Source organism: Balaenoptera acutorostrata, chromosome 8 (genome assembly GCF_949987535.1).
Source record: "Balaenoptera acutorostrata chromosome 8, mBalAcu1.1, whole genome shotgun sequence".
Classification (NCBI taxonomy): domain Eukaryota; kingdom Metazoa; phylum Chordata; class Mammalia; order Artiodactyla; family Balaenopteridae; genus Balaenoptera; species Balaenoptera acutorostrata.
In genome coordinates this window covers 59,586,467-59,604,211 of record NC_080071.1, presented here as the reverse complement: position 1 = coordinate 59,604,211, position 17,745 = coordinate 59,586,467, and the positions used below count along the sequence as shown (strand labels likewise).

Here is a 17,745-nt window from a genome sequence, read left to right as displayed (position 1 = left end):
AAAGCAGAATATACATCCATTTGTACTTGCATTGGTACAACACAGATGAATCGTACAGTGAGATTTACTCTGAGTTTTTGAAAAGCTTGACAAGTGGGTTTAAGGACGCATCAAGGTATCTGAAGCTATTTGAGGCACTTCTCTTTACAGAACGGTTTCCTTCGGCCCTTGCCTGGTACAGTTTTCAGTTTCTTTTTCCTACCAAGATGCTTTTCAAGAACCACTGAATCTACTGCAGAAAACAGCCAGGCTGGCTTAAACATGTTTTGCCTAAATTCTCTTTGCTCCAGAGCACAAGGATAAACGCCACCACTCTCGTCTCGTGGTCATGGGTCCTCAAGACGCCCGGCTGCGCTCTTTACAAGGATGCCCTGGAGGGAGAACTGAGGATGGCTGCTGCTGGCCTGGTCATTGTCCCCTGGTCCCCGCGAGCGGGTCCTGGCGGGGCTGGCTGGCTTGTCTGGGTCCTGGTCCTCCCCGCGCCGCGGCGTCAACGGCCCAGCGGCCGCGGTGCCCGGGGTCCTCGCGGGGCGGACGTTGGCGCGGACGGTGCTCTGCGCGTGCGCGTCCGAACCTCCGCCCAGCCCCGCCCCGCCCCGGCCCGGTGACCCCCGCCCCGGCCCGGTGACCCCCGCCCCGGTGGCGTCTCCCCGCCCCAGAAGCTCGGCCGCGCCCCGGGCCTGGTGGGCGCACGACCACGCTCTCCGTTGACTCTGATCTGAGAAAGCAAAGCGTCCGTGTCCCGCGGGAAGCGGGAAGTGTCGGTTGAGCAGGTAGCATTCATTCCTCGCTCTTCACTAGGCGCTTCGCATCTCGGCGGGACCCTCGCCAGGCCTTTGCGGTCTCGGATTTATGGCGAGATGGGTGTTTGGGCGCCGGGAGAGGCTGGTCAGAATGGCCAGTGGCTTCAGACCGGGTCTGGGTGAGCTGCATATCACCGAATGCTTCCCAGGCCGCAAACGGTTTGAGTCTGTGCGCGTTTTCCCGGAACTTTCCGCGGCTCATTTCCTGTGACCGCCTCTCCCGCATGTTCCGGAGAGGCCTCGGCCTCCGGTCCCTGTCATACTTCGGCATGAGGTTCCATCTGGGTGGCCTCATCCATGCCACCACCAAGTGACATTTGCCCATCAGCCCGCAGACCGGAGTCCATGGCTCCTCGCCCGAGTTTTGAGACCCTCAGCCCCCCTGGAGTTAGGGGCACATTAATCGAGGCTTCCTGGGGTTCATCCACGTCAGGGGTATGATCTTGTGCTTTTCAGGCCAGTGGAGGAGGGGGGTTTTGTTTTCAGTAGGTGTGGAATGGGGGACTTTTCAGGGCCTTTCAGATCTTGCTGTCTAGTGGTTGCCTCCTTCCCCGTGGCAGGCATTGGCTCTGCCTGAAGGTGCGCTCCTGCTCTGGGTGTGTGCCCAGACTCCAGCACTCACCACTTCTTTCCAGGTGTTCAGTGCTTCCTGGCTCTAATTACTAATTTGCACTGACTCATAAATCTGTCTGCGGCCCAGACCTCTTGCCAATCCTGAATTAACTGCCTGTTGGATAAATCCCTTGGCTGACTACCAGGCTGTAAATCTAAAATCAAATTCTCCACCTTCCTTTTGAAAGCAGCTCCTCCTCCTGTGTTGTCGACTTCTGTTAAAGGCACCACTTCCTCCACTCACCTGAGTATAATCTCGGACTTATCTTGGACTCCTTCTCCCCTGCCCACCCTATCCTATCACCCCATCCTATCAGGTGGCAGAGGCTGATAATATCTATCGCTAGTACTTATTTAGCTGTTAATATGTGTCAGACTATGTTAAAGACTTTTACAGCTCAGCTCATTTAATGCAGGGCCTCTACTAGGTAGGTACCATTTTTTTCTCTAGTTGACAGATGTGGAAGCTGAGGCACCGACAGGTCAAAAACTTGGCTAAGGTTAAAAAACAAAATAGACATTTCTCCAAAGAAGATATACAGATTGCCAGCAAACACATGAGAGAACGCTCAACATCACTAATCATTAGAGAAATGCAAATCAAAACTACAGTGAGGTATCACCTCACACCAGTCAGAATGGCCATCATCAAAAAATCTACAAACAATAAATGCTGGAGAGGGTGTAGAGAAAAGGGAACCCTCTTGCACTGTTGGTGGGAATGTAAATTGATACAGCCACTATGGAGAACAGTATGGAGGTTCCTTAAAAAACTAAAAATAGAACTACCATATGACCCAGCAATCCCACTACTGGCCATCTACCCTGAGAAAACCATAATTCAAAAAGAGTTATGTACCACGATGTTCATTGCAGCTCTATTTACAATAGCCAGGACATGGAAGCAACCTAAGTGTCCAATAACAGATGAATGGATAAAGATGTGGCACATATATACAATGGAATATTACTCAGCCATGAAAAGAAATGAAATTGAATTATTTGTAGTGAGGTGGATGGACTTAGAGACTGTCATACAGAGTGAAGTAAGTCAGAAAGAGAAAAATAAATACTGTATGCTAACACATATATATGGAATCCAAAAAAAAAAAATGGTTCTGAAGAACCTTGGAGCAGGACAGGAATAAAGATGCAGATGTAGAGAATGGACTTGAGGACACGGGGAGGGAGAAGGGGAAGCTGGGATGAAGTGAGAGAGTGGCATGGACACATACACACTACCAAATGTAAAATAGATAGTGGGAAGCAGCCGCATAGCACAGGGAGATCAGCTCAGTGCTTTGTGACCACCTAGAGGGGTGGGATAGGGAGGGTGGGAGGGAGACGCAAGAGGGAGGAAACATGGGGATATATGTATATGTATAGCTGATTCACTTTGTTATAAAGCAGAAACTAACACACCATTGTAAAGCAATTATACTCCGATAAAGATGTTAAAAAAAAACAAACCACAGCTAGTTTAAGTGGCAGAGCTGGGATTTGAACCTAGTCATCTGATTTTTTTTTTGGCTGCATTGGGTCTTTGTTGCTACGTGCAGGCTTCTCCTTGCAGTGGCTTTTCTTGTTGCGGAGCACAGTCTCTAGGCGTGTGGGCTTCAGTAGTTGTGGCATGTGGGCTCAGTAGTTGTGGCTCACGGGCTTAGTTGCTCCACGGCATGTGGGATCTTCCGGGACCAGGGCTCGAACCCGTGTCCCCTGCATTGGCAGGCGGATTCTTAACCACTGCGCCATCAGGGAAATCCCAGTCATCTGATTTTAAAGCCACTATATCGCAAACCTTTTCCAATAAGTTAGCATTTTATGAATATCGAAGCTCAGCAATGGAGGCAGAAGAAATAAGACACGCCACCTACTCTAAAGCTTGCAGTCCAGATGGGGGTGAAGAGAGAATTGGAGGAGCAGACAGCTCTCGGTGTGCAGTCTCCAGCCCTGGGAGGTTGGTATGGCCAGTGCTGTTTCCATGTCTGCTTCTCCACTAGACTGACTGCCTCGGGGCAGACATGTCGTTACTGTGGTTCTCCCTTGGTCCCAAACAATGCCTCACACAGAGCAGGCCACAGAATGTGCTTGTGGAACTGACGCAAACTGCTAAATGGTGTTCAGATGACAGATGTGATAGCAGGGAAACTGGGGGCCAGTCAGTCTGGCTGGGGTCATTGGGAGGGTTTGCGGAGGAGAGGAGACTTGAGGGATAGAATAAGGTTAGAGGTTGTTATAGACTGAATGTTTATGTCCACCCCCCCCTCCCCTGCCAGTTTATGTGTTGAGATCCTAACCCTCAAGCTGATGGTATTTGGAGGTGGGGCCTTTGGGAGGTGATTAGGTCATGAGGGTGAAGTCCACATGGATGAGATTAGTGCTCATATAAAAGAGACCCCAGGACTTACCTGGTGGCGCAGTGGTTAAGAATCTGCCTGCCAATGCAGGGGACACGGGTTCGAGCCCTGGTCGGTCTGGGAAGATCACACATGCCATGGAGCAACTAAGCCCGTGTGCCACAACTACTGAGCCCACGTGCCACAACTACTGAAGCCCGCGCGCCTAGAGCCTGTGCTCCGCAACAAGAGAAGCCACCGCGATGGGAAGCCTGCGCACCACAACGAAGGGTAGCCCCCACTCGCTGCAACTAGAGAAAGCCGCGCGCAGCAGTGAAGACCCAACGCAGCCAAAAGTAAATAAGTAAATTAAATAAATTTAAAAAAAAAAGAGAGAGAGACCCCAGAGAGCTTCTTTACCCTTCTACCATGTGAGGATACAGCAAAAAGACAACCGTCTATGAACTAGGAAGCAGGGTCTCACCAGATACCAAATCTGCTGGCATCTTGATCTTGGACTTCCCAGCCTCCAGAACTGTGAGAATAAATATTTGCTGTTTAAGTCTATGGTAATTTGTTATCACAGCCTGAATTGACTGAAACAGAGGTCCTTTTCCTTTGATGTTTTTCCTTCCCCTCCCCTCCCTTTCCCTCTCCTTCCCTCCCGTTCCCCTTCCTGTCCTTTGTTCTCCCCTCCTCTCTTTCTTTCTTGGTATGCACTTTTAATTCTAGATCTTATAAAAGTTTATTTCTTAAGCAAAGAATTGATCCTCCTTCCCCAGCCCCCTACATCCACTAAATCTCTTCTAACTACCAGTGCCTCTAAGTCTTGTCTTTTTTTCCTCAGGTTAAGGTGCAGTAGGGATTGTCCAGAGCAGTGCTGTCCAATACAAATGTAATGTGAACCACAGATGGAAGCCACATATATACTTAAAAATTTTCTAGTGACCACATTAAGAAAAGTAAAACAGGTGAAATTAATTTTAATAATATGTTTCCTTAACCCAATATAGCCAAAATATTATAATTTCAACATCTAATCATATAAAATTATTAATGAAGTATTTTACATTCTTCTTTTTTGGTAACATGTTTTCAAAATCCAGTGTGTATTTTGCACTCCTAGCACATCTGTCTGGACTAGCCTTATTTCAAAGCTCAATAGCCACGTGTGGTTTATGTCTATGGTATTGGACAATGCAGGTCGTGCTGCTCTAAGGAAATGATCATGTGCAGCACACCTGGGGTAAGCAGAGGAGGCTGATTGTGGCTGAAGATTGCTGCACAGCTCAAAGGATCAAAGTCGGCCTGTAACCCATTCAGGGCCCAGATAGGAAGCACCATTTCTCAATCTTTTAAAATGCATATGCCCTTTTGATAAATATAAAAATCTTAAAGCTTCATATTTGAAAATATAAAATGAGTAAGTTTTATTTTTGAAATGAAAGCATTCTATTTGTTGAATGTGTGAATTTACTTTTAAATTAACATATATCACCAGCCCCCATGCTCATTAGGCATCACTGAAGGAGCTGCAGAGAATTCACAGACAGGAAGGAAGGACCTCACACCAGGTCTGCAAACCAATTCACACAGGCCATCCGAATCAGCTCTGGCATGGCTGGACTGTTGCTTGTTAAAGTTGGGGCCAGGCCCCTCACCCTGTGAGATGCAAGCACAACGTCTGTTATGGTGAAGAACATAGAAAACCCCAGAAATATTCCTGACTCGTCTAGGCCCTAGGGGTGGAGGAGAAAAAAATTAAAAGGGAGGATAATAAATAACATACCCTGGAACACCCAGCCCGTGAAGGGTGGGCACAATGACCTAGCTGATTTAGATAAGCATCTTAAGGTGCCCCTTTCTTCCATCTCTGGAGCCTGTAGCTGGCAGTCTGCTGGAGAAGCACAGCGGGATCTCTCTTGTTCACTGCTGTGTCCTCCAGCCTGGCCCAGTGACTGGCCCACACAGGGGCGCAGTGAATGTCTGTGGAATAAATACACCGCTGATTAAACATGTGTCAGTCCTGGCTGGCAGCCTCTGGCCTCTTCTAAATCGTTGCTCCCTGGGATTATTCTTTTTAAGATGAGGGTATTTTCAACTGTCACTTGTGACCGGTTCCAGGGCAGCCCCGAATTCTGTTGCAGAGCTTGGTTTTTATTTGTGCAGGGAACTGTTTGGGCCCCGACAGAGCTCTGTTCTGGAGGAGAGTAGGCCCAGGCAGTAATTCAGAAGCTGGCCGAGCTTGCACAGTGTGAGTGACTGGCTGAGGGCTGGAGTGCACATGCCCGAGGGGACTGAGTAGACGGGGGTGGCCAAGCTGGCCAAAGTTTCAGGTATTACCTACAGCACAAACTCTTAAAGGCTGAGGAGGGTTTAGAAGCATCTTGCTTTTTGGATGACACTCCTAGTCAGGCCCATGTCAAAGATTTATTCTCCGTATGTATTCTGAATTAAGAAAATAATGGGTTTTTAAAAGCTTTTTCCAAAGTATAAACTTGGAGTACTATAATAATGAATCAGTGCTTTTACAGAGTAAGTATGCCCCTTCTTGGAGAGTCCAGTGTGTCCTCTTGGGGGGCAGTGCCTGCCGTTGAGGGTCTCTGGGTTAGGTGTCCCCCGGCATCTGTACTAATTCTGATGGGGTATGTTTCTGGGTCCTTTCCAATTTCCAGTTGCCACTGACACCCCATTCTGTCCTCCCTTCCTCCTGCTGGGGGCGTTCCTCTTTGGTATCTTTCTCGTATCCTTTAGTCTTCTGTCTACCCCCACTAAGGCCCTCCTGCTGCCTGAATCCCACCCCACTTCCCCCACACAAGCCTGAACCCTGCTCCCTCACCACCAAGCTCCTTGTGTTTTTTATTTTTTAAAAAAATTTTTATTTTTTGGCCATGCCTCGAGACATGTGGGATCTTAGTTCCCTGACCGGGGATTGAACCCACGTTCCCTGCAGTGGAAGCACAGAGTCTTAGCCACTGGACCACCAGGGAAGTGCTTGCTGCTCCTCATGTTTTTACATGTCTTTTTCTCAAGTTGAAATCTAAGCATCCCAGAACATGGGCCCTGTTCAAATGTGTCAGGGATACTCATTCATCCTGTCCTCTCTTGCAGGCCCTGTCTCTCATTCTGCTGGCTGCACAGGTTGACTCCTGCACAGGCGCTTTCAGGCAGTGGAAGCCCAGTTTGCTCCCCAGGCCCTGACCTGTGAGGGGCACATCCACCTGGAGGAAGGGAGCCTTTTCTAAGGTACCTGAAGATGCTCTATGGGCTAGAGCAACCTGCAATGGTGACCAGAACCTATGTGACCCTGCTGGGATAGAGCTTAGATCCAGGTGGGGAGATACAGTGAGGAAATAAGTAGACTCAGAGGTATGCTTAGAACTGGGGCAGGGCAACAGATGAAAAATAAAAGGTGCTTAGAGACAGAACCACTGTGGGCACCTAGATCAGGTGACAGGCAGAGCTGGCTTCCTGAAGAAGTGATGCTTACAGTGACATCTAGGAGGCAAGAAGGTGCCAGTCGGGTGAGGGAGGGAGGGGAAATCGCCGGCGGAGGGGCAGTGTGATGGTTAAATTTATGTGTCAGCTTGGCTAGGCTATGGTGCCCAATTGTTTGGTCAAACACTAGATGTTGCTGTGAAGGTATTTGTAGATACGATTAACATCTACAGTCAGTTGACTTGTAAAGTAAAGGAGATTGCTTTGACACTGGGTGAGCCTCAAAATCAGCTGAAGGCCTTAAGAGCAAAAAACTGAGGTTTCCTGAAGAAGGAATTATTCTGTCTCAAAACTGTAACATAGAAATCCTGCCTAAGTTTTTCTAGCCTGCTGGCCTGCTCTACAGATTTTGGAATTTTCACAGCCCTCACAATTGCATGAGCCAATCCCTTAAAATAAATCTTTTTGTGCATATATATGTGTAAATATGTATGTATGTATATATGTATATGTATACTTTTGTATGTATATATGTGTATCTATGTATGGACGTGTGTATGCATGTTTATGTATATATGTCTGTGGATGCATGCATGTAAGAATATATATATGCACCATCATCACCCTGATTGATGCCGGCGGCATGTGCGAAGGCTTTGAGGAAGGGAAAAGCTGGGTCTGTTCAAGGAGCTGAAGAAGGCCACGTGGTCCTAGTGCAGTCATTGTGGCACAAGGATCCTTGGGAAGGGTTGGTAGGGCAGACCATGCAAGGCTTTGGCAATCACATTAAGAATTGCGTAGTTTATTATCAGAACAAGGGAAGCCATCGAAGGGTTTTTACTGTGAATTACATAACTTTTTCTCTACTCATGTATTCTTTAGCTAATCTGTTGCCTAACAGATCAATTATACCTTAACTCATATTAATACACCTAAGATATCCCTCAAGCAGTGAGTGACTAACGCTGGGAATTAACAGGCAGGTGGGGGAGTTATTTTGGCCCAAGAAAACTTCAAGGGCCTTCATATGACATCAACATGTGGCTCACTACTCCACCTATACTGGTTCATTCAGGTCCTGCAGCAATGACCGTGGAGCAGCTCTGTCCTTGCCAGCAGTCTGGTCTTCCCTGCAGCTGGAGGTACACAGGTCTCCCCTACCTCCCTCTGGGTAAGCCAGAGCGCTCCAGGGAGGCAGGAGGGATCCTATGGTTGTGATTCTTACGCCTGCCTCCTCTGTGATGCCACCAGTGCCTTTCCACGTATATTCCACTCTTGAATCCTGTCCACCACCCTGGGGAATGAGGTCCCTGCACTCTGAGTGCCCTGCCCAGGGTCAGGTGGCTAGATGGGGTGGAGTCGGGGCTCAGTTGGAGTTCCTCAGGGTCCAGGCTCAGGGCTGTTGCCTCTCATGCCTCAGTTGTCTTTATTCGAAAATAGGCAGATGCCAGCCCACTGGGCAGAGTGTCCAGGGCTGGGCGGCTTCATAGGGTGAAGAGACATGGGGTGAAACAGGACCCTGGAGGGTGGCATTCATTATAGCCTGGAGTCTGCTGCTTAACCCACCAGATACCTAACTGCATCAGAGCTCTAGAGTCGCTTGGCCTCTGGAAGACTGCTCAGACTCCCCAGAGATTGCTTAGAATGCAGACTCATTACATTAGTTTACAAGAGAAACCATACTGTACAGACAGTTGGCCCAGTGCACTCTTCCTGCAGGCAAATGTACAGGGGAAGCCAAACTGTGATCAAAACACTTTTTGGTGGGCTTAACATTGGGCAGAAATATTTGAATGATATTTCACTCTAGCCATAGAGAAGCTTGATGAACAAGGCACCATCTCAGTCAAAACAGGGACCATATGGGTCATGTTTGTGGCCGAACTCCCATATAACAGGCGCTAGATGTAAATATTTATTGAGTGAATAAATATGATTAAACACCTGTCTCGGGTGAATTGCTTATTAGTGTTAACAGTAACATAAGTAACACTAGCAGCTAACACTTATCATCAGTTGACCATGTGCAGGCATCTGCCAAGCACTTTGCGTGGGTTGCATCCCTTAATCCTCACAACAATTCTGTGGGTCAGGCACTGCCATTGTCCCCGTTATAGATGAGGAAACTGGGACTCAGAGCAGTTAGGTAACTAACTGCCCAAGGCCCCACAGATAGTAAGTGAGGGAGCTGGGATTGGACTCAATTCAGTCACACTTCTGATGTGTACTACTGTGATTTAGCCTCACTCTCCCCTCAACAAGCCTGCGTCTACAGTTTTTCCTCTTTGAGACCAATTTGCTAGAGTTGATCATGACTCGCCTCTTCTATAGACACATTCTTCTTTGATATGGGAATACTGTTTCGTCTGCAGGGTGGTCATGTTTGCTGATACGCCTGATTTTTCCCTCATCTCCGGGTTACATGGTGATTTCTCCAGTCTCATTTTCTGCCACTGTGCATTGAATGATATTACAGATACCCACTGTCTCTATTGTACAGAGTTTCTTATTTCCTTAGAGGGCTTTCCCCTTTCTCCTGCTTGGCATATAGCAACTATATAATTTAGTTATTTATACCTCTGAGTGCTGGACTAGGGGAGAAGTCCAACACCTAAGACAGGCAATGAAGCCCAGACCGTCTGCACCTATGAACGAAAAGTCCCAAGGGGTCAAGAACTCTCAGGGAGAAGATACAAATGCTCCCCAGGGCAAAATGGCAAGGGCTTCACGACAGGTTGATAATCCCAGCTCCCCATTGAGGTTCCCTACTCTCTGACATATGGCCTAGATGGGTATGATATTGGGTAAGGAAGACAGGGAAACTGGGAGACAACGATGTATGTAGTGTTGGGTTATATATCGTTGTTGAACAAGCACACTAAAAACAACAACAACAACAAAAAACACTGAAAGAGAATTGTGATGCATCATTATGGCCTTTTCCATGTGTGGTTCTGAAACTGCACAAGGTGACACTCTCCCAATCTACCAGATATATTTATCCCAGGATTTCAAAAGTTCACCACCATTGGAAAGGAGATTCTTCTACCACTTATACCCTTATTTTTAGGGCCTGGAATAGGTTCCTAGTTGTCCTTCTTGTAAGCCCTCTGGAGGAGGTAAAATTTGAGAATCATGGGTCTCCTTCCCAGTCCTGAAGAATGTCTGTGTCAGTCCAAACTTGCCACATGTATGGATTTCCAAAGGATTTTATCTAGTGTAGAACTCCTGATACTCATTTCACATAGAACTATGCATTTTCTGAAACAGATCATTTTGATGCTATGAAAATATATTCTGGCAAAATATATCACGACCTTTTAATTTAAAAAGAATTTTTATTTATTTTATTTGTTTATTTTTGGCTGCGTTGAGTCTTCGTTGCTGTGCGTGGGCTTTCTCTAGTTGCGGCGAGCGGGGGCTACTCTCTGTTGTGGTGCGTGGGCTTCTCATTGCGGTGGCTTCTCTTCTTGCAGAGCACTGGCTCTAGGTGCACGGGCTTCAGTAGTTGTGGCACGTGGGCTCAGTAGTTGTGGCGCACAGGCTTAGTTGCTCCGCGGCATGTGGGATCTTCCCAGACCAGGGCTCGAACCCGTGTCCCCTGCATTGGCAGGCGGATTCCCAACCACTGCGCCACTAGGGAAAGCCCTTAATTTTTATTTTGATGAAATTTGCTTAAAAGAAGAAAAAATTTAAGTGACAACACAAGCCCTGAATTTTTGAGTAGCCCATCTTTTTATGAAACTACTAAAATGAAAAGATTACTTATTCTGAAACTTGCTCAGTAATGGATTTAAGTTCATGATACTTGTTAGGGCTGAGTAAAAGGATATGTTGTTTATGAGATAAACTGTACTGGGATTACCCTTGACCTGGATATAGTATGTGGACACTTCAGAGCAGTTTTTCTCAAACTTTTTTTGACCATAATTCACTGTAATATATAAATTTTACATTTTTACCAGTACACTCAATGTGTGCTACATGCACACATTCACACATACAGAGATTTAAGAAATAAATCCCGGGCTTCCCTGGTGGCACAGTGGTTGAGAATCTGCCTGCCAATGCAGGGGACACGGGTTCGAGCCCTGGTCTGGGAAGATCCCACGTGCCACAGAGGAGCTGGGCCCGTGAGCCACAATTACTGAGCCTGCACGTCTGAAGCCTGTGCTCCGCAACAAGAGAGGCTGCGATAGTGAGAGGCCCGCGCACCGCGATGAAGAGTGGCCCCCACTTGCCGCAACTAGAGAAAGCCCTCGCACAGAAACGAAGACCCAACACAGCCATAAATAAATAAATAAATACTTTAAAAAAAAAGAAAAGAAAAGAAATAAATCCCGTCCCTCATGTATAAAACATTTTGATATTGCCTATGTTAGTGTATTATATTCTGCTTAATTTAAAAATTGTGGTTATAACCTAGTACATTAACTTTATGATCTTCTATCAGGCAGTGAACTGCAGGTTGAAAAACTATTCCGGAGCTTACCTGAGAAATTTTACCCAAGGGACAGGAGAAGGGCCAAAGAAAGAACAATCTCTGTCTTTCTTTGGGAAGTACAGTGTAGTAAACTTTACACTTTTTGTGGGGAAATACAGGGGCTGATGGAGTGGGCCTGGGAGCCAGCCATAGATTTGATGTTATTAAAGAGAAACAGCAATTTAACCCACCAAATGTTTGTTAGGTGTATCTTATGTGTAGCCATTGTTCTGGGACTGAGGATACAGGTGAGAGAAATAGGCCTTGGCCTCAAGATGCTATAGATACTGACTAGTGGATAAGGCTGTCTAGGAAATGCCCATAGCATGAAACCAAAGAGGTCCAGGATGGAGTCCTGAGGAACATCAACATTGGTGGGAATGTGCAAAAACAGACAAACAAAAAGCAAACAGGGAAGGAAGAGCCTGAGAAGGAGCGGGAACTTCACGAGGGTGAAGCATCATAGGAACCAAGGGAGGAGTGTATCTTAAGAAGGAAGGAGTGGGAGAAGCTAACCATGACGAATCTGCTAAGAGGTCAAGAAGGGCTAAAGTAGCACAGAGGTCTTTGGGGACTTTGGGAACAGCTGTTTCAGTAGCATGGTGAGAGAGGAGGCCAGATTATACGGTTGAGAAGTGGGTAAGCTATAAGCTGTACAAACCACGTTTGGTGAAATGCTATCCAGAGGTGATAGCCTTTGAAATGACAAGCTCAGAGAAACAACACCTTGGCTTTATTAACGTTTTCCATTCCAACACCCCAACTCGATGTGTGGGCTGATGTGTTGCCACATCACAAATAACGATCAGCTCTGTAGATTGAAAGGGTATTAAGCCCAACCTCTTTGAGCTACTATATCCAGAACCATAACTGAGATCAAGATAAGGATGTTCATCTTGCCATGTCAGTCTTTAAAACTTAGAAAAAGATGAAAAATCAAATGGACGACTAGATTCTCCAGGGACTGGAAGCCCCTAAGCTACACACATATTAAAATAGGAGCCCAGGTTTTAATCCCCTTATGTGGCATTTAGGTGACTGCATAAAACCCTCAGCTTCCTTTAGTAGGGAAAAGGAACACCAAAAAGTTCCTGAGAAATGCGAACATAGTCGGTTTTAGACAGGAGTAGTAGAGCAGGGGTCCTGGAAAGTCAAATGAGTGACAATTCAGATTATCCACCCAAGAAAGGGTTGAATACATTATTACAGAATGGATTAAGTTCCTGTACAATGATATCTTTGAGCTTGGCTTGAGATAGGGGATATGTCACTGTACATTGGAGGGGCTGGGGTGGTGTAGGAGATCCCTTTGGGCATCATATGAGGGTTGGGGTAGAACTGGAGGGAGAAGGGAGAAGGACACAGGACCAGCTTTCTGCTTCAGCCTCCTGAGCTTGCGTAGCAGGGATGCCCTGCTTTTATTCTCTTCAGGTGTAGATTTCACTTTTTGGAATGTTGGGGTAACTCACTGGTAAGGGTGGCTTCAGGAAGGAAGGCCCTTGGTAACAAAGTGTGGTGAGTAGGAATTAACCTGCTTCATGCTTGAGGGGTAGTGAGGTTCTGGTGGGGATGTAGATATTTCCTCCCTCTCTAACAGTGTGAGCAAGTTTTACAGGATGCAACCTCCCTCTTGTTTTAGGGGACGGAAGATGTTCCTTCTCTTTGCTGCTGGTCCAGAGGCTGAACAGGGTGAAAGGAATTCATCGAACATCATCTGCTCGTTCACCTGTTATCTCAGAGAAGGTGAGCAGCTCCCACTGCTGGTTTGCTGTGTGGACATTCCAAAATCCTGAGAATGGTTTGAGATATAATCCAGACAGGCTGACTGTAAAATAAATCCTTGGAGTCTTATTTTGAGACTTCTACCAGTGCAGGTGAGCTACTGCATAACGTGGTCCAGGAGTGGGGTGGGATTGTTCAGGCTCTGAGGTTCTCATGGGGGGCATTATGTAATTAATTGGGGGCAGAGATAAGCCAGCCCAAGAAAGCTGCAGTATACACAGCTAAAGGTTCAGAAAGAGGGAATGCATGCTCTACAGGCTAAGGGAAATCCCCATTCCCTCTTGCCTCCACTCCCCTCCAAAAGGAAGGAGTGTTGCCACCAAAATAGGCCAAGGGCTAAGGCTATTTTATTGGTTACTCCCTTCATTGTGAGGACATTTCAATGAGAAGGGCTTTCCTAGTGACAAGCTCAAATTGAGATGTTCTCTCACCCCTGTCTTGTGTGCTTTTCTGTCCATAGGCTGGAGGAGTGAGAAGGTTGGGGCTTTTTTCAAAGGGAGGCTGTAGAGGTGAGATGCAGGAGATGCAGGGCTGGATCTCCTTTCCTGAGAGGAAGCAGGTGCACTCTCTCTCCCTCTCTGGTTCCTCTTTGCCCCCATGACTTTTCCTCCTACTAGACTAAGGAAAGAGAGCTCGGGATGTTGCCCACAATGGAGCTGTCCAAATGCTGGAAGGCCTGGGGTGGGGATTAAACTCTAGATTTTCTGGAGAAACTCTTCTTACCTCCAGTTTATGCAAAGGAATTTTCATAAATTGGGCATACTGTCCCTTGCGTATGCCAATGTAGCTCTCAACTTTCTACATCAGGGCTTTGGGCTGAAGATCCAAAGGAAAAATCAGCTCATTTATACGTCAGTGTCTGGGACTTTTGAGGGCAGGAGTCAGAGAGTTTAGGGGAGTTTAGGATTCCCTGTCATTGCTATTTATAATTATTTGTCAACTACCCCACCGTGAGACGATTAAAAGTTTCTTTTAGAAGCATAAACAGAAAGGCTCTACAAATGTGTGTGTGTGTGCATAAGTTAAAACTTTTCTAGAGAAGAATTTTGTCCTTAAGTAAGAGACTACAGAAAAACCAACAATGCTCACTTAAAACCAATGTCCATATTGTTTATTAATTCAAGGACTCAGTAGTTTGTTCAACCGGGAAAACTTTGGGAAGTTTTCAATGTGTGTATACGTGTGTGTGTGTATCACTGTTGGAACTGACTTTTAAATATGTATGAGAAGTTTTTTGTTTTTGACTTTTTTCTTTCTGGAGATGTACTGATTAATTGAGAACTGAGGAGTTCATTTGTTTCTAGACAATTCAAAACCCTGTTTCAGGGAAGAGAGTGAAGTGTCTGTCTTCTAAAGCTGGACAGTGTGTAGGTCAAGGGTCAGGGAGAATAATGTAGGTCCCCAATTGTTCCCATACTGTCCCTTGCTCTTCACAGTGGTACGCTCTACTTACATAATCTTTTCTAGTTGCAAAACAGTTAATTTCTCTTAAACTTAGAGTGGGCTGTTGAAATACCTGAGTTTTAGTAATTTTTAGGGGCTCATAAGGGACGTTTGACAGCATTTGAGGAAAAAGGATTTCTGCTATGAGATTATAAGTGGGAACATTGAGGAATCTTTGGCATCTGGGGAGCTAGTCCTTCTTCCTACATCAGTGTGAATCTGGAGACAAATCTGCCTTGGTTAGTGTTTTCCCAGATTAGGCACCATTAGCCTTTGCTATCCCAGTAATTCCTCACCTGTTAGATTGAACCACACGAAATTATCATTTTTATGTCAAAAATAGTCAAACACCAACAATTTAATATGGTTTAATCCAATACTAAACAAGGGCACCTACTGATAAAGTACTACACTCTTGTTTTTAAATGCTTTGCCCTATTCTTCTAGTAGATATACAGATTTATTTAATTTTTATATTTGGTAAAACCAATTTGGAAATTTTGGTACATATTTGTCTGAGACACTCGAGGAAGGATCCATTTGATAGTCTTGAGTCAAAGAGGTTGGGTAAAGCCAGGATCCACCTGGAAACATTTTGGGTCTTATGGGGGGGCTGTTAGCCATAAGAAGTGAGCAAAGTAGATGCAAACTGCATTGGCAGGCCCTCTCCCTCTGCCTTGGGGGACCCTGGCTCCTCCTGTCATCCACTGCTACATGAGGGACAAGGGGGATGGAACTGTGAGGGCCTGTGAAAGGAATCAGGTTTATCTTTTTATTTTATTTAAGCATTGGCTCAAATGCATCCCTCTGAGCTAAGCTTGAGAAGTGCCAAGTCCTCTGGTGTTGGCAGACGATACAAGGACTACAAAACCTCCCAATACTCTGCAAAGGACACCAATATGGCTTCTGTGTTTTATCAAAAAACCCCAAGGACTCTGGACACTGAAATGAATGTCTTGGTGCTAGAGACACCTGAGAACTTGTTACAGCTGATAGGAGCTGTAGTCATGCCTTTACACTCTGGCATCATCTCAATGTAGTTTTCCCTTCTGTGTTTTCTCTCTTGTGTTTTTCATTTCTGTATCTCTCAGGGTTTTATTCTCAGTGAATTCCTCAATATGATTTTTTCCCCTGAGAGATAGATAGATTGGTTCACTCATTCATAAAAAATTTTTTACAGGACAAGTTAAAGGAAGGCTTAGATGCTTACCTCGGAGGAATAGATTGCTATTGGATTTCATGTTGGTGCCAGCAGAGACACAGGGAGCTCCTCTGGGATATCAGTACTTTTTTGTTTAATCAGGTATTTTGTGCAGCTTTGGACCATGGGTGTCTACGATTCCTTTGGGAGAAAGTTTCAGATTCCCGGAGTATAAAGTCCAAGACCTTGAATAAACACTCCTTCACATCTAAGGCACAGAAAGAAATGAATCTCACTTTTTTATACTGTGCTAAGAATTTCCAAGTATCATCTAAAGATGTAGTTCCTTTAGTGACTGACTCCTCTGGAGTCCAGGAATCTCCAGCTCTCAATATTCTACTTGCAGATGCAAGAAATGACTTTCTGATGTTCTTTTGCAGATTTTAGGAAAGTGCCTGGATTTGCTTATAAAAACAAATAATGCTAATCTTCAATGGTCCAATGAATCATTTGCATAATGGTGATTTTAGAAACAGATCCCCAATTCTCCTGTGGTCTAACCTTTAGAACAAGGTTCATTCATCCCAAAGTCATTTGACCAATAGAAGGAACTCTCAGATCCTTTTTTAGTTACTAGGATGTCTTTCAAAGTCTGAGGATGGTGGCCAGGGTCTTGGACCTGTTCTCTCTCAGGGGAGAATGTCCCAGCCAATTTCTTTAGCAGTGGGTTCACATCCCAGCATCAGTCCCCCTCTTTCCCTCATTCCAAGGACTAAATTCTGACACAATTTGACTACATTTTTAATCTAGAAGTTATTTAAATAGAAGTTAGCCCTACAAAAATTTGGTTCAAGAAGAATTAATGATTGGAACTGTGAATTTTACGCTGAAATAAACTTTCAAACATTTTCTTTGTTCATATTTGTGATGTGCTAAAACATTTGGGTTATATTAAAATGTTAAAGAGCACAGTTGTTCAGCTCTTCACTGTGGAGTTAAGGCCCCCAAGCTTTCACCCTTGGCCCATCTATTCTCTCTCCCTCTCCCTGCCATGATCCTGGATTCTGGTGTGGTTTCAACTACCACTTCTCTGTGGATCACTTCCAAATCTACATCTTCATCGCAGGCCCTGAAATTTTTACTTGGATCTCCAACCTTCCTCTTGACACTTCCACCTGGGTCTCTCATAGATACCTGGGAGTCAACAGAACTAAGCTGAGCTCATACTTTTGTCTTTTAAGTGTTCATCTCCTTCTATACTCGAAATTTCAGTCCCTGACACCACCGTGATTAGATCTCCATTTTGGAAATTTGTGATCTATTCTTTCTTTCTTTTTCTTCCCATCTACTGCCTACCCCATCAACACCAGCCAATTTACCTCACATTTCTGAACATCTGTCTCCTCTTCCTCACTCTTCTACTGACCTAATTTATGCTTCTTCCATCTCTTGCCTGTCTGTGATGAGTTCCTGACTGATCTCCTTAGTGGTTACCTAGACAGTCAATCATCAGTCAGTGGTTCCTACTGTCAGTGGGTATCACACACTCCTGGAAAATTTGTTGAAAACACAGATTCCTGGACCCTACTTGATTCAGTAGGTCTGTAGTATTGCCTACAACTATGCAATCTATAAATGTTTGTTGAGTGAATAAGTAAATTCAAGGATTCTCCTTCTACACTTGTATGAGAAAAAAAAGAAGGTAAG

General features: G+C 45.4%; 1 long non-coding RNA gene across 1 annotated transcript in view; it reads left to right on the top strand.

Moving 5' to 3' along the window:
• The first annotated feature begins 666 nt into the window (after window positions 1-666).
• The window catches only part of LOC102998749 (uncharacterized), a 33,097-nt gene continuing 16,018 nt past the window's right edge, over window positions 667-17,745 (top strand). The window contains exons 1-4 of the long non-coding RNA XR_451777.2: window positions 667-773; window positions 6,863-6,997; window positions 8,265-8,360; window positions 13,312-13,415. This is a non-coding gene — a long non-coding RNA (uncharacterized LOC102998749). The remainder of the gene's footprint in view (window positions 774-6,862; window positions 6,998-8,264; window positions 8,361-13,311; window positions 13,416-17,745) is intronic.